Source organism: Pinus tabuliformis, chromosome J (genome assembly GCF_031772625.1).
Source record: "Pinus tabuliformis cultivar Carrire ecotype Pingquan chromosome J, CPIR1, whole genome shotgun sequence".
NCBI classification, from domain to species: Eukaryota; Viridiplantae; Streptophyta; class Pinopsida; order Pinales; family Pinaceae; genus Pinus; species Pinus tabuliformis.
The window spans coordinates 969,778,044-969,791,763 of NC_142295.1; positions in this window are offsets into that span (position 1 = coordinate 969,778,044).

The following is a 13,720-nucleotide window of genomic DNA, read 5'->3' on the forward strand; positions in this document are numbered from 1 at the left end:
GTTTTTAGCTGACATGTGGTCTATGAAGTAAGCAAAAACATGAGACCTTTGCAATTATATGAAAGCAAAAGCACTGTGGCATCAAGTCTAAAAGAGTGCATCTTATACATATGTATGTTTGGTTACTATTAGTTCTCATCATGAAGTATCATGAGGTCATCATCTGACCATATTATTTTCAAGTTCTATTGAGAAGGGTTAGCAGATAATCAAATAATCAAGTACAACATTGGCGTAAAGGATCATTGTATGCTTATATTCTCCATGATTGCAAAAACTACTATTGAAGAAGACTACTAAATGGGTTCTACAATCAGAAGGCCAACAAGTGATTAAAGTCAATGAATGATTAATCTACATTGGTACATTTCATTGCATCACTAGGAATTCTCTAAATCCTTCAGTGTCGTTACTATGAACACAAAGTTTTGGATTCTATTTGCAAAAAGAAAAAAGTGTATTCATCATTAATAAAAGAAATCCCTTGAAAAGCATTAGCAACATAGATGAAGAAAATATATTTTATATCATATGAAGATCCACAATCTCATAAGGATTTAAGTGTAGAATCAAGGAGTTTTTAACTGCTCTAAATCTAAACATTTAAATTCAAAGAGGCATTCTCTTGATATGTGGCTATGCTAAAAACCTTAAACCAATTTTAACCCAAGGAAACTTGCAAAAGAAGAATTTGCTTCAATTAGAGAAAGCATTTTTCCATGTCTATGCAAACAAGTCTTGTATAAAATAAGGCTCATCTATCTCATAACAAGTAAATGGATAATCATTCAATGTTGCAGACCATATTATCTACAGTCACTACTTTTCATAGGTACCCAATACTAAGAAAAATTCTAAAGCATCCCATCATAAATAAAAAGTCACTAGTGAATGCCATTGAAAAAGGCATCACCTGTATTGAGTAATTGCATACATTAGAAAGCACGAAAAATGAAAAAGAACCCTAAAACATCAAGAAGATTGAAAAAGTATGGCAAACACTTCAAGGAAGGAAATGGTAGGCCAAAGAGAATTGAGTGCTCAAAATCATTCCTATATGTAATGAAAAGAATGAATAAAAGTTAATGCAGCTTTTACAACACCATTAGTATTATTGTTAGGCTTTTTTTTGTACAGCAGTATTGGTGGTGTTAATAGTTGGCGGTGTTAATAATGTATTGGCAGCATTAATATTGTCGCTGAAAATGTTATTAATACATGGTTTACAATATGATATAATATTAATGCCTCCAACATTATTCCAAATGCCTTCAGCGTTATATAAATACATGTCTCCAGCGTTATTAAAAATGCCTCCAGCATTATTAAAAATGCCTCCAACGTTATTAAAAATGCCTCCAGCATTATTAAAAATGCCTCCAACGTTATATGCATACATTCCTCCAGCATTTAATACATACATGCCTCCAGCATTGTGACAAATGCCTCCAACGTTATACATATAAATGCCTTTAGCATTATTACAGTGATGCTCCAATGTTTAATACATGCTCCAAAATTAATATACAAATGCTCCAGCTTTAATATTTATGCCCCAATGTTAACATATGCTCTGAACGTTAACATGGAGCCTCTTGTGACGTCAATAACTTGCAGCATTGATATTGCATCAGTGTTACAGCTTTTTGGTATTCCAAACAAAGTTGGATTGCAGCATTGAGTTAATTTTGCTAGGAGTGTTAGAAGCAGCGTTGGATATATAAGCAGCATTAATACCAACTTATTATTTATTTCTTTCGAACAACGAAATATATCTCTCTTGCAAAAAGTCTATCACACTCTTATGTGTTCAATATTATGGAGAAACCTATTTATTTTAGCAACTTATTATCTCTCTTGCTAAAAGTTTATTTGGAGCAGCTTATTATTTCTCTGGGTTATTATTTGAAGTAATACTTGTATATTGGACAACATTGGTATCTCTATTGGAGAGCAGTGAAGGAAAATTATTTTAATATATTACAATGGTATTACATGTATACTATAATGTGTTCATATAGTCATTTATGTTTATATATTTATATATTTCAAGAAATATGGTAGTTTTTCCAATATAAAGCATTTGAAGAGTTTACAATTTGGAGCAGTGCTCATAATGTTAATTGGAGCAGCTTTAGGGTTTGGAGCAACTTTTGCAATTAAAGAACACCACATTGCCCATTGACACTGCATTAATACTTGGCATTAATAATGGATGTGCTTTTATGGATTGAGGCCTTGATTGCTTTTATGAATTAGTTGATTACATGTTAATAAGTTTGTCGAAGCCTCTACTTGCAAGAGAGAAGAAATTTTTACTCTTGTTAGCGTTAAAATCCCTTGCCATTGATGTCAAAGGGGGAGGTAATGAAGGTTTTTTTTAAGGCAGAGGCATAAACAAAGGTATTCTCGGACTGCAATCAATGCCAAAGGGGGAGAATGTTGATAATGTTAGCATTTATGTCAAATGATCATGTTAAGGTCATTGATCTAATTGATTGGTGTTGATTGGTGTTGATTGTGTTAATATTAATTTATGTTGAAATATTGCTTGGAATGCAAAGGTTGAAAATGATGTGAAGTGCAAAGGCTATGATAATTAGTGTGAAGACTAAACATTATTGATTGGTTGTCATTGATGAAAAATGAGAAATATATTGAAACACAAGCTGGAAAACATATGATTTCATTAAACAAGAAAATTGTATGGTACAAGGTAGGAAAATGTAGCCAATACAAATATGATTTGTCTATTGTAATCATTATTGTTGAGCTATATTATTTCAGCTCTGTTTTATGTTACAAAATTCAGCTCTTTAGATTTGAAAATGAAGAGACAGGTAGTGAATAGTTTTAGAAGACCAAGAGGCAATGCTTCATTTCATTTCCCAAGAGAATACAGACAGCGAATGAGCCATGCTTATAAAATTTACATTGTTGAATGGAAAAAGGAATTTTGGAGCTAAGTCGTTTGTATGAGAGGGTTCACGAGTAGCAACAGAAGAGGAACATAATTGTGGAAAAGAAGTAGAGAAGGTGTGCAACAGACTTGACAGCGGAATTTTATATGAGGTAACCAGAACACTTGAATTTGTATTGTGCTTGGGAAATTGCAGTCTCCTTTCCAGTTGTAGCTTGATAAAGAACATTTTGTAGCCTATTGAGGTAGGAGAAAAAAAATTGTGCATGGTAGCATGCAAAAAACTGTGGGAGTTGGAGCTTCCTTGGGGTAGAAGCCTCTTATAGGTTGGGTAATTGGGAAGTAGGAGTTTTCCTTCACATCACTTTCAGCCAAAAGTTCGTAGTGTTCTCCCTAATGGGTTTCCACTTATATTTGGTGTCTTCATGTGTTGGTTCTTGAATATTGTGTGAATGCTCTTGAATTCTGAATAAGTATATTTGCAAATATTTATCTAGTAACTGCAAAAATAAACCACTAATAATCGAGCATATATATATATATATATATATATATATATATATATATATATATATATATATCACGAGATGCATGAGAATAAATTTAAGACAGAGGGTGATAGAGAGATATAAATATGGAGAGAACGTGTGTATGTTTGGGGGGTGAGATAGAGAGGGAATAAGAAAGGGATACAGATAAAAATATAGATATTATATAGTATCATATAACCAGTATAGATCCATCTAAACCCCAGATCTATCAAGCGTCGAGAGTGATCAAATCTCTCAAGGTGCAAACCTTTCCTCAAATTTTGCACTCAAAAAATAGGTTTTCACCTCGAGAGATTTGATCCCTCTCAGCGCTTGATAGATCCAGGGTTAAGATGGATCTAGGTTGTGTTACCACTCAAACTAGCAGGGGTCATAAAAAGGGATTCCTAAAGGGAAATGATGGAGGCTTAGCCCACTGTCACCTCAGCTAAGACTCCCTATTCTTTACGGAATTCCACCGATGGGAGGAGATCCAGTATGTATAGGAGGTCACTTGTAAAGGATTAATCAACCAATTGATATTAAGTGACCCTTATAATCCTTTTCCTAGAAGGGGTTTCAAGGATAAAACTTTTTTGTTTGTTAAGCAAGGTACAAAGATTTCTATGAGAAGTAGATGAGAACTTAAGGGTTAGCTTTAGAGGAATATGCCATATGGAGTTTCCCAATCCTAAAATCCTTATTGAACTTGACTCTCTGAATGGTTCTTGAAGATTTGACTTTTCAAATGTGCATGACAACACAGGACCAAGTGGCCCCAGCCTAGGTTAAGGGGCAAGAATTTAGCAACAAATGATGTTCTTAACCCATACAAGGAGGGGGAAAGAATCAAAGCAATAATTTTCACTTAAAGGTGTCAAATTGATCCTACGAGGCACTAGCCTTGGGGATGCTAGGGAAAAGTTTGATCTCGAAGCTAGGGCTTGGGTTATCTCGCAATTCCACCGTCGGAATGGCTTCAAAATTGGAGGTATTGAGGACACACCAACGTAGGAGAGACTAGGAGATCGAACCTTTTATAGGGCTACTTTGTCGGGAAAGTGATGCCCTAAGTGACCCAACTTAGCTAGACCTAGAAGAAGGTGAAAAATAGTTAATTTTTTAATGACCACCTCTTGGTAGATCAATGCCTTAATCAAGGAGGCCTTAAGACTACTTCTCTTGTCTTCTATGCAAAAGGGAAGAAACCTTACAGCTTTATACTTCGACTTGCAAAAGGTGATGGCTTATCAAGATGAATTCAGTGATAAAATTATCCCTAGGAAATTTCATTCAAAACTACATGGCCCATACATTGAGAGATGCTCTATAAAGACAAAATTCCATAATTTAAGCAGTAAATGCATGCAACAATTAGCCCTAAAAAGAGTGAAATATCAATCTAATGTATAAGACAAAGTAAAATAACAATAGCTTAAAAATTTGTACTTACATGTAATAGAACATATCCAACCATCAATAATTTGACAATAGAGAGGGTCCAAGATGAGATAAACCAAATCCAAACATCAAAATTCATCCATAAAGCTCTAATTCATCGTCTAAGAAAAAGTGAAATTGTGTAAAGAGGAGAGATTTAATCCAAAGTGATGATGGGAAAATGTAATCATCTCACTTGTATTTATATAGTAATGAGGAGCTTGAATTAATCTCCTAGGCCTACATAAGCCCCAAAAATAAAATAATGTGCTAATAACCTAACTTTTGGTGACAAGCCCACCAAACTAGCTCACAAACGAAATAATTAGCCTCTTAGGAGGTTAAATGATAAATAATGCATGTCCTAGGGTCCTCCAAGAGGCATGATAAGGTCCTTAGGTGACATAACGAATAATAGGACCTTCAAAAGTGATGGACAAGAGATTGGCCCTTTGTTCTCCAAACAATAAACATGTGGTGCTCCCAGTGGGTGTGGGGGCACAATAATAATCTCATGGGTCTCTAAATAAGTCTAAGAGGTCTGTAGATCATCTGTAAAGGCTCTGATGATGGTGTAGGTGATGACACATCATCCTACAAGTCCTTGGTCAACTGCCAAGTGCATGGTACATCTATGGGGCTGGCTGGGCAAAGGTGAACCAAGTGCATCTTCCTCGTACAACAGGTGAATCTCGAGCAATCTCTGAACATCCTCAAGGATCCATGGAGTGTTGTCTACTGTTGTGGAGGCCCATGGCTCTCAATGCACACCCTACATTTTCCTATGTATCCCTCTAAAAGGTTAGGACCCCATATAAGGAGACCAAACCCAAGATGGAGACCATCTGCAATCCTGCATAAGATCCAATGTGTCCCCTAGCCTTCCAGTACAACAAGTCATTAGAGAAATCGAGTAAAAGAACTTACCAACCATAAACCACATGTGGGGATTTCATAATGGCAGGCCCTTCTATAATGGTCGTTGGCATGTGCTAATGTCTCCAAACTCCAATGGGGTTAACCAAGTATCATATTGTTAATTTTTGGTATGTTCTATGCTTAAGAGCAATTTACTTCAAAATTCATTACTAGCCCAATATCAATTTCCAGATTAGCAATCACATTAGCATGATAGTAAAATGAAGATAGAACATAAACATAAACAGTATAAGACAAGAGGACACAAGATGTGGCACCAGCCAAGGACAATCCCCAATGTAGGGAAACCCTTGATCAATTCTTCTGATATTCTTCAATAGTTCAGCAAAGAGATAGAGATAGAGTACAATGAGTTAAAGTCAACATTGACTTGCCAAATAGGAGATCAGGCATCAGTATTCACCATGAAGATGACACAATGAGGTTGCAATCCTCCTTCCTTTGTTGCATCACGGATTAAGGCACCTTTTACATGCTGCAAAGACTGTTGCTTTTCTTAGCAAATATGGTCACTGGTCAGGGAACAAACTCTAACTACTATAGCACCTTAAATACACCCAACATCCCACCTATTGACATCAGCTTTCCTTCACAGAGTGCCTCCAACTATACGCTGCCTCATAGGGCTACTATCCTCCCTGAACGCAGCTCCTACAAGCCTCGAACCACTGGCTATGGCCTGCAGCCTAGCCCAGTTGTGGACTGTAACTTTGGTCCCCTCAATCAGTGCCCCAAACAATCCTTAAACAACAAACCCTTGCTCCTCTTTTCTGTGGCTTCTTCTGCCCTGCAAACTGAGCTTAAGAACAACCCTATCATGCCCAAATAGCCCTGAAATAGACCACGTTGTCACCTACAGCAATGTGGCTTTATCACAGATCCTTCACGTTGTTGTAGTACTCCTTTTGTTGCGGCTAGGTCCACACTTCTTGCTGCGTCTTAGGGTCACTTTCTAGCTGTGTTTTAGGGCTCCACAAACTGCGACTTTAGGCCTTCTTATGCTGTGGATTAGGGCCTTCATTTAGGGCCTTTATGGACTGCGTATAAGCCTCCTTTTGACTGTGGCTAGGGCTACTCTTTACTGCGGCTTAGGGTTTCCTTTTAGCTGAGAATGAGGGTCTCCTTTAGCTGTGTTTTAGGGCATCTTTTAACAGCGAATTAGGGCATCAATTAACTGTGGCTAGATCTCCTTCAATCTGCATCTAGAACCCTTCCTTCACTGTGGCTAGGGCACCTTGTCTTGCTGCGTCTAGGGCTTCTTCATGACTGTGGCTTGATCTCCTTTAGGACAACAGTTAGGGCTCTCCCTCTAGACCTCTCTTTCCACCAAACCCAAACGAGTGGAGAGAGATCACAAGAGATGTGTGTGTCTCAAATGACTTGAAGACTCTTCTATTTATAATGCAACGTTGAGGTTGAGCTGGGGTAATTTGCTTGTTGGCTGACCTTGACAAATTGTCAAATAATACAAATAAATTCATATCTCCATAAATACATGTCGGAATCGGATGATCTTTAGATCAATCCTACACTTCTCGAAAAGAGGAATCCAATAAAAATATCAGCTTCCATAAATAAGATTACCCACATGGAGTTTGGCCCTAGTTGCCAATTTTAGCACTCCCTCTCAAACTAGGGAGAACTCCATCTACTAATATGTACTATCTCTTCCATCAATGTAGTGCCCTGCACTGCTCTGCTCTGTTGAACTATGAAGAAGAAGAAGTGATCGAGAATGTATCATGCCATTCTCTATTGACACGAAGTCAGTCCCAAATAGAGAGTGTCTCATACCACTCTTACTGATCTGAAATCAGTTTCGAATAAAGAGAGTGTCTCATACCACTCTCACTGATCGAAAATCAGTTCCAAATAAAGAGTGTCTCATACCACTCTTACTGACCCGAAGTCAGTTCCAATTGATCCCATATCAATATCATTCTAACATATGAAGTATGGTAGTACACGATGCATCCATCGATAGTACTATGGCCCCTATCCTCATTTCCCTACTCATTAGCCAGATGAGAGGTACTTCCCATGAGTCTCAGACTGCATGGGTAGGATGTCTCAGCAGGATGAACCACTCATCCTGCTTACATGTCACCGGGGGTATCCCAAGGGAAAACTAAACCACTCACCCTGTACACAACAAATCACAAGGGGAAGGCTGAACCACTCACCCTATGATTGTGTCTCGGCAGGAGAAGGATGAACCACTCATCCTGCCTACATAGAAAACCACTAGGGGAAGGTTGAACCACTCTCCCTATGGTTGCTTATCGCTCCAAGAAGTACCCCAAGCCCCCTAGAGCCCCCAGAGCTCAATATCCATATCATACAGGACCCTTACGGGAGGGTCTCTCCACGACTCCTAGCCGATCTCGAAAAGTCAAGAATTTGACCTTTCCCAGGGGCTTCGTCAAAATATAGGCAACCTGCAAATCAGTCCCAATGTGATGGAGCCTTATTTCTCCTCGTTGTACCATATCCCAGATAAAATTGTACCTGATATCGATGCACTTGGAGCGATCATGAAATATGGGAGTCTCTGATAATCGGATCCCAGTCTGGTTGTCACAGAGAATCACGGTGGTATCCAGCACATGTCCAAATAGCTCACAAGACATGGTCCCCAATGGACTTCCTGCAACTTGATACAAAGTGCCAGCCCTGAACCCAAGAGTAAAAGAATCTTTAAAATTCCTTTTCTAAACAAGTACATTTCCATCAATGAATGCCACCTTGTAACCTTTGTCTTCCATTGCCGAAATGGACATCAGGTTCTTCTTGAGATCAGGTACATAAAAAGTTTTTGTAAATGAATCGTGTTACCTTGATTTAATTGAAGAGTAACATTCCCTACACCCTTTACGGCATTGGTGGCATCATCTCCAAGAATAATCTCCAAGTTTGTCTCCTTCTCTATCAAATTAGAGAGAGCTTCCTTGTATCTGGTGAAGTGCCTTGAAGCACCACTATCAATAAGCCAATTTCCCAAAGTGTCCGAAGGAGAGGTAGTGGAGAGAGCTGATATAAGATAATACTCCTTTTGTTTATCGGAAACAACATTTGATTCTTCATACCTGGAGTTCTTGACTTTCTTGGAGGGTCGACCATTTCCTTGATGACCTACATTCCTTTTTCCTTTTCCATTGTACCTGTCATTCCTTCGATCGTTGTTGTTGAAGTTGCCCCAGGAATGATTGTGATCATCATCATGTGATGTGTCCCTTCTATTTGGACACTCCTAGCATAATGGACAAACTTATTGCAAACAAAGCACCTGCTCTTCCTTCCACCCTGAGATCTAGTATTTCCATTGAAGTGACCTTTAGACCCTACATTATTTCTCGTTATGGCATGAGCGGAGAAAGCAGTGGGGTTGCCTCTATTAGAAGGCATTTCTTGCTCCACCATTCTTGTTTCTTCATGAATGCATCTTGACATCAATTCTTCAAATCCCGGAATTCGATCATTATTGAGAATAGTGGTTCTAAATATATACCACTCGAGTGGGAGCCCTCCGAAGGTAGTGATAGTAAGTTCCCTGTCAAATATGAATTCTCCAATCGATAGAAAATCATTCTTGATTTCAGTGATCCTTAAGAAGTAGGATTGAATATCCTCGTCCTTGCCCTTCTTAATATCCTTAAACTTATTTTTAATGAACAAAATTTGATTTGCATCACTAACCTTGAACATGCCTACCAATCTGTCGTAGATTTCCTTGGAGGTGTTCAAATCAGAGATGTAGGCCACCAGACGCTTGTCAATGGAATCTCTGATAATCTTCTTCGCTTTGACTTCACCCTTGCTGTACTTGTTCTTTGTAGTAGAGGGTGCATTTGATGGAGGCTCAGAGATTTTACCCTTCACACAATCCAACACTTCTTGTTCTTCCAATTGTCTTCGGTGATTGCCCTTTCACTCTTGCTTGGGCTTTGTCTTCACCTCAGCTCTGATACCATGTTAATTTTGGTCTGTTCTATGTTTAAGAGCAATTTACTTCAAAATTCTTTATTAGCTCAATATCAATTTTTAGATTAGCAATCACATCAGCATGATAGTAAAATGCAAATAGAACGTAAACATAAACAATAGAAAACAAGCCAAGACAAGAGGACACAAGATGTGGTACTAGCCAAGGACAAACCCCAATGTGGGGAAACCCTTGATCAATTCTTTTTATATTCTTCAATAGTTCAGCAGAGAGATAGAGATAGAGTACAATGAATTAAAGTCAATACTGACTTGCCAAATAGGAGATCAGACATCAGAGATCTTCACCATGAAGATGACACAATGAGGTTGCAATCCTCCTTCCTTCGTTGCATCACAGATTAAGGCACCTTTTACATGCTGCAAAGACTGGTGCTTTTCTTGGCAAATCTGGTCACTGGTTAGGGCACAAACTCTGACTGCTACAACACCCTAAATACACCCAACAACGCACCTATTGACAACGACTTTCCTTCACATAGTCCCTCCAACTATACGCTGCCTCATAGGGTTGTTATCCTCCCTGAACGCAGCTCCTATAGGCCTCCAACTGCTATGGCCTGCGGCCTAGCCCAACAGTGGACTGTAACTTCAGTCCCCTCAATCAGTGCCCCAAACAGTCATTAAACAACAAACCCTTGCTCCTCTTTTCTACGGCTTCTTCTGCCCTGCAAACTAAGCTTAAGAACAACCCTATCATGCCCAAATAGCCCTACACCTCTCAAAGAGAGGAATCCATGAAAAATATTAGCTACCATAAATAGGATTACCCACGTGGAGTTTGGCCCTAATTGCCAATTTTAACACTTATTAGGTGGCTTCTACTTCTAAAGGGGATAATATGTTCAAGGTACATCTTTGAAAAGGTAGTGGTATGTGATAGAAAAGTGAATGAAGTAGGGGATGAAAAGTGGCAACCCTGGACCACATATTGGGGAACAAGGGTAGCCAATAAAGGGAAGTCCACACTTGGGTATATAATGTATAAGAGGGAGCAATCAGGATACATGAAGTGCCCCTGCGTTGATTTTTCCAGCCTTCTTTATATGTCTTTTACATTTTTATGATTTTTCTTTGATTAATTGTCCGGGGCTCAAAGGATAAGAGCATGATGTGTGAGATATAGCAGTGGATACCCCCTTTTAAGGTAGAGCGGTTCATTGCCCACCAGGGGTTAGGATAATCATGGGTTCCTATATGATGAAAGAGGCTAATAAAACCTGTAGGAACCAAGGTGATGGCCATGACGATGGAGTAGAGCTCATGTATTGGCTTTTGCCCATGCGCTAAATGTGTTTGTCCTGGCCATATTTTGCATTTTGTGGTATATTTTTCTATTGAATGTAGCCAAATTATGTTTTTTCTTTTCTTTTTAGCTGCATCAACCTCTTGGACAAAAAATTTCTCCTAGGGATATCACCCACAAAATGGTGAGTAACAGGCTGGTCTTTAACTCTATTAATTATGATGCAGTGATACACTATGGATATGATGTGATATAACATGGAAGTTGTAACACCTTGAAGTCGAATCCATGTGGTTAATATAATGTAATTACACATTTCATCATGGAATTATGGTTGATCCCACCATACATGGGGATGTCATGGTGCCTTTGGATTTTCTATATGAATATATCGATTGTGTATGTCGAGCAAAGATGTGACTTTTGTATTGAACATGTGTACAGTGACATGATAGTCTCTTATCGAACCAAGCCTTCCTATGGGCATAGAACTCAAACAAAAAGATAATACTTCGACCAACAAATGGGAGATAATAGGGTATCTTACTCCCATATATATTCCAAGGGACACCAGCCCTTTGTGATTAGTGAAAAGTAATGACGCAATGGTTGTGTTTCCTCATAGGACATAATTGGCCATGGTGATATTTTTGAGAAGTTACAAGGTGGTGGCCTCAAGGCTCCATTTGCTAATAATGGTCGAGTGAATCATGTTGAACCAAAATGCAAACACAAAATATTACAAATGTAAACCACTTAAAGTATGAATGTAAACAACTCATTCACTAACTAAATTGTTACCTTCAAACTAAAAAAAACTATAATAATAAAATGCTCGATTTAAAAAATATATTATAATAATAAATTTACTAAAGTTAAAAGTTAAAAATAATAACAATAAAAGGATAAAATGGCAAATAAAAAGGAGGGTCAATAATCTAAAATATGGAAATTATAGATAATATGAAAATGAAAAACATGCCACAGTAAAATGAATAAAAAGAATTCAATAAAAATAATAAATAACTAGATGAACATCAAGGGGTGAGGATAGTTGAAGGTACAAAAAGATGGCATTGGGATTTTTGCACTTGAACCCTGAATTTTTAACGGAGAAAGTGGGCGAAGATTGTGGGAGAAAGGATAAAAAAGGCACTTTGTTTCAACGTTGGCTGAGGTCTTCTGCTCCCCCAAAAGTTTAATAGTGGTCACATCCCCACCGATATATTCTGATTAGTGGAGGTACAATTTCTACCACGGTTAGTGTGGTTGATTTTTGTTTTCATTCGTGCACTGAACTCTTTTTTATGTGAAATCCCTTGCAGCGTTGTGAGACTCAAGGGAAGGAGAGTACTTCAAGGAAGTCAGGTAGTAAATTCCAGTTTTGCTCATCTGTTTCACAAGAGTGTGAGCTTCACTAATCAATTGTATCAAAGTTTCAATTCAACGTGCATAAAATGGATATTTGAAATTTGTATTTGTTTTGTAAATACCACAGCAAAAACAAATGTGTACAAAATGCAGTCTCGTTTAAGTAGCAAATGGACAGGTATTTTGTCATGGATTTAAAGTGGAGATTCGATGCTTCGATGCATTTTAAATCCAGTATTGAAGAGGAATTTAGTTCTTGTTCTGTAACTATTACTTCAAGTTCATCATGGATCTGACTCCATGCTAAAAATGGCAAGTCACTAATTGAATTTATGTTGTTTAGTTAGTAAATCTGAGTCAATGAATTTAGTTGGATGGGTTCTTATACGTGAAATGTAATGTTATGATGTGCATTAAAAATATTGCCTTACAAAAATTTCAAAGTTGCATTTTCATTAGAATTATGAAAAAAACCACTGCCTCGTCCCCAGAAAGGAGTGAGGGTACTGCAACGCTTTCAAGAAGAATATACATAGTTATTTGGGATTTATTGTGGATGGCATCTTCAAGCACCAGCCTCTGGTCTGTAGAAGAAGCACCTCCTGCTCACAACGAAAAGTCCTCACCAAAACATTGAATTATCAGCAACTGACGCCAGCGAACTGATAATATGTCGTGTTTGTATTTTGTTATTTTTCATATGTTCAAAAAATTGACGTCTAGGCTAGATGTTTTTTGTGATAGGTGCTTTTTGTGAGATGTATTTTTGGACTTTTGTGATAGGTGCTCTTTGTGAGTGATGTATTTTCGGGCTCTGCTCTGAATCATGTGCTTTTTGTTAACCATATGCATAAGGTCAGTTAAATTTTAAATGTCATGAATTTTGGAGTTTTAAGTCTGCTGATAAGATGCGCTTGGCGCTCTAAGAAATGAGTCATCTAAAAAAACATATTTTCTTATCCCAAAAAACAGTAGAGATCAGTGCGTTGGTACAGTCTTGTGTAGCTTTTTTTTGACGTGTATGGCTCGCTCTCTTCATTGTAGAGATTCTCTATTGCCTAAAAATAATGTTTTGAAAGGGGAAAGAGTGTCCATACAAATATGTACAATGTGATGCAGATATCTCCGCCTCTATTTTTCTTACTTTTGGGGTTAACTAATAAATTGTTTTTAAAGGCCAACTGAAAAAACAGAAAACCAAAAGGAAATAACATTTCTATAAATGCAAGGGATGTGAAGGAAACATTTCATTGGTATTTCCCCTGCATTCCA